This window comes from Bison bison, unplaced genomic scaffold (genome assembly GCF_000754665.1).
Source record: "Bison bison bison isolate TAMUID 2011002044 unplaced genomic scaffold, Bison_UMD1.0 scf7180017864088, whole genome shotgun sequence".
NCBI lineage: Eukaryota > Metazoa > Chordata > Mammalia > Artiodactyla > Bovidae > Bison > Bison bison.
Genome location: NW_011494660.1, coordinates 1790314 through 1794614, shown reverse-complemented (window position 1 = coordinate 1794614; position 4301 = coordinate 1790314).

The window sequence follows — 4301 nt, the reverse complement described above, 5'->3', positions numbered from 1 at the left end:
CATGAGTCTGAGTGAACTCCGGGAGTTGGTAATGGACAGGGAGGCCTGGCGTGCTGCGATTCATGGGGTCACAAAGAGTCGGACACGATTGAGCGACTGATCTGATCTGATGAGGCATAATTATAACTAGCTTAATTTGTCTTCGCCAAACGGACCTAAAGTCACTTATTGCATATTCCTCTGTTAGCCACATAGCACTTGTCATTGTAGTTATTCTTATCCAAACACCTTGAAGCTACATAGGAGCTACCGCCCTAATAATTGCCCACAGCCTTACATCCTCTATGCTCTTCTGCCTAGCAAACTCTAATTACCAACAAATTCACAGTCGAACAATAATTCTGGCCCAAGGCCTACAGACATTCCTCCCGCTAATGGCTACCTGATGACTCTTAGCAAGCCTAACTAACTTAGCTCTACCCCCAGCAATCAACCAGATTGAAGAACTATTCATAGTAATATCAACCTTTTCACGATCTAACATCACAATTATTTTAATAGAAGCAAATATTGTAATTACTGCCCTATACTCCCTATACATGCTAATCACAACACAATGAGGAAAATACACCTACCATATCAATAATATCTCACCTTCCTTCACACAAGAAAACGCACTCATGTCATTACACATTTTACCCTTATTACTTCTATCCCTAAACCCAAAAATTATTCTAGGACCCCTATACTGTAAATATAGTTAAAAAAAAAAAAAAAAACATTAGATTGTGAATCTAACAATAGAAGCCCATTATCTTCTTATTTACCAAAAAAGTACACAGGAACTGCTAATTCTATGCCCCCATGTCCAAAACACGGCTTTTTCAAACTTTTAAAGGATGGTAGTTGTCCGTTGGTCTTAGGAACCAAAACATTGGTGCAACTCCAAATAAAAGTAATAAACATATTCTCTTCCTTTACATTAACCACCCTACTCTTACTAACCATACCCATCATAATAACAGGCTTTGACACCTACAAAACCTCCAATTATCCACTTCACGTAAAAACAACCATCTCATGCGCCTTCATTTCTAGCATAATCCCCACAATAATATTTATCCACATAGGCCAAGAAATAATTATTTCAAACTGACACTGACTAACTATCCAAACTCTTAAATTATCACTTAGCTTCAAAATAGATTACTTCTCAATAATATTTGTCCCAGTAGCACTATTCATCACATGGTCTATTATAGAGTTCTCAATAAGACATATACACTCAGACCCCAACATTAATCAACTTTTTTTCAAATATTTACTCCTATTCCTCATCACAATACTTATCCTTGTCACCACAAACAACCTCTTTCAACTATTTATTGGCTGAGAAGGTGTCGGAATCATATCATTTTTACTCATCGGATGATGATACAGACGAGCAGGCTGATCACAGTAAGAGGAGGACCACACCCAAAAAAACAAGGACTATGGAGAAGTAGATAAAACAGAGGGAAAGCTTTTGAATGATAGTCCACTTGGGGTGTACACAGAGCAAATACTATTTAAATTACTCTATTTACGCAATAGAGTAAATTACTCTATTGTGAATAGGGTAAGTAGGGGAAATCCCAATCCAGTTAGCAACAAATACATCTGTTTTTATTTTACTTTTTGATATTTGTTTTTGACTACTCTGTTTCTTTAGGAATTCGATCCAGTCGAAGCCTGGTGGGTCACAGAACAGTGGTGGTATAGTGAGGAGTGTCTGAGTGAGGAATGATTCTTGGCAGAGATGGAGAGTCTCCTGGAGCCCGCTTTAATCTAGAGATATGAAACCAAGAGGAATGACCAGCTAGTTGAGCAGATTGCAAGGAGATCCAACCAGTCCATTCTGAAGGAGATCAGCCCTGGGATTTCTTTGGAAGGAATGATGCTAAAGCTGAAACTCCAGTACTTTGGCCACCTCATGCGAAGAGTTGACTCATTGGAAAAGACTCTGATGCTGGGAAGGATTGGGGGCAAGAGGAGAAGGGGGCGACAGAGGATGAGGTGGCTGGATGGCATCACTGACTCTATGGACGTGAGTCTGAGTGAACTCTGGGTGTTGGTGATGGACAGGGAGGCCTGGAGTGCTGTGATTCATGGAGTCGCAAACAGTTGGACACGACTGAGCAACTGATCTCTGATCTCTGGTGTGGTTAGAACAATCTCAAACAGACTGGTACATTGAGGGTGGAGATCCTTATGGTGTAAGGTCTTAAGAAGGACTCGATCCCCAGGTATGAGTGTTAAATCAGCTGGATTTTTTTTTTTTTTTTTTTTGATGAGGCTTTGGGAGAGAGAAATCTTCACATTCTCTCATGAGGTGTCTAATAAGGTTAAGGGTGGGAAGATAACTCCCAGTAGGGAACTGATCTAAGAAAAGGGTGTCCATATATGAGCTCAAAAGAACAGAGGAAAGATGGGGCCTGTGGACTGGCCCTAATGCAAGCCGAAGCCATGGGTAGGTTTTTGGTCCATGGCCTTTGTAGTTCTAGACAGAGTTTGGTTAGGTGTGTTTTGAGAACAGAATTTGCCTTTTCTAGTTTTCCAGAGGATTGGGATCTATAAGGAATATGTAGTTTCTAGGTTATGCCAAGGAATTGGGCTACATGTGGAGTGATTTGGGAGATAAAAGCTGGCCCATTATCAGACTGGAGACAGAGTGGGAGGCCAAAGTGAGGGATGATATCTCGTATGAGAAATTGTGTTACCTCTGAGGCAGTTTCTGATCTTATAGGAAAAGCCTCAATCCACCCTGAAAAAGTATCTACTAGAGTGAGCATGGGAGAAGGAAATGGCAACCCACTCCAGTGTTCTTGCCTGGAGAATCCCGGGGACAGGGGAGCCTGGTGGGCTGCCGTCTATGGGGTCACACAGAGTCGGACATGACTGAATCGACTTAGCAGCAGCAGCAGCAGAGTGAGCATGAGTTTTATTTTTTGTGTTGGAGGCATGTGAGTGAAGTCAGTTTGTCAGTCCTCTTCTGGGGTATGTCCTGGAGTGAGGAAATAGGCTTTAGGGCTCCCTGAAGTGAGACTGAGGAGCAGATAACACAAGAGTGAGTGATTTGTTGTAGGAGTCAAAGAAGGTTAGGATAGGTGATAAGAGGTCTTAAGAGATGATAAAGAGGTTTAGTGTCTAGTGTAGGGACTGATGAATGTCCATAAGAATCTGTGTGGCCTGAGATTGGGGAAGGACATAGTAGCCCTGTTTTTGTAACCAATCTCCTTGTGGTTGTGCTCTCTCTTGTAATAATCATGCATTTTCTTCAGGGAGGTAAAGGGTCTTTATGTTGGGGACTACTATAAGTTGGTGAGCTGATGATCATGGTGAGGCTTGTTTTTCTTCACTCTCTGCAGCATTGTTGCCCCGTGAGAGGTCTGAGGCCATAAATGACATTGGCAATGTATTATGCCTACTTCAGTTGGCATGTTAGCTGCTTTTAAAAGTTGGAGTATAAGCAGAGTGTTTTGGAAGATCTTTTAGTAAATAGGAGCCCTCGCCCCTTCCAGATGGCAACATGTGAGTGTATGATGTAAAAATTATATTTAAAATCAGTGTATATGCTTTCTATCTTATTAGCTGTGAGGATGAAGGCTCTAGTTAGTGCAATAAGTTGTGCCTTTGGGGAAGAGTTTCACAAGGGGAGATGTTGTGATTTAATAATTTTGGTGTCAGAGACAATTGCATATCCAGCTACTCTCTTTCCTTCTGATCTCATAGAGAAGCTGCCATCAATATACCAAGTAAAGTCAGGGTTATTTGAAGGGGTTGAGGAAAAGTGGGAGAAATGGGGCATCAGGACTTCTAATGCCTCTATGCAAGTATGGAAGAATTATGGATAAGGGTGGCAGGGTTAAGAGTATGACACTGTTCAAAGGAGAACTCAGGAGATTTGAGAAGGGTGACAGGAGTTAGTTGGATGCATGAAGGAAATAGAAGGGCCATAGATTTTTGAGAAAGTAAATCTTTAAAGTCATGTGGTGAACAAATGGCAGTGAGTACTCCAAAAGTAAGATTTTTCACTTTCCTGAGCAAGGAGTGAAGCTGCTGCCAGAGCATGTAGGCAGGCCAGGCCATCCTCAAATTGTGGTATCTAATTGCTTGACAGGATTGAAGCGACAAGGAGTGAAAGAGGGGCCCTAATTTGTCCGAAAACTGCTAGGGCAATTTTGTGTCTCTTGTTCAGTTCAGTCGCTCAGTCATGTCTGACTCTTTGCAACCCCATGAATCGCAGCATGCCAGGCCTCCCTGTCCATCACCAACTCCCAGAGTTCACCCAAATTCATGTCCATTGAGTCAGTGATGCCACT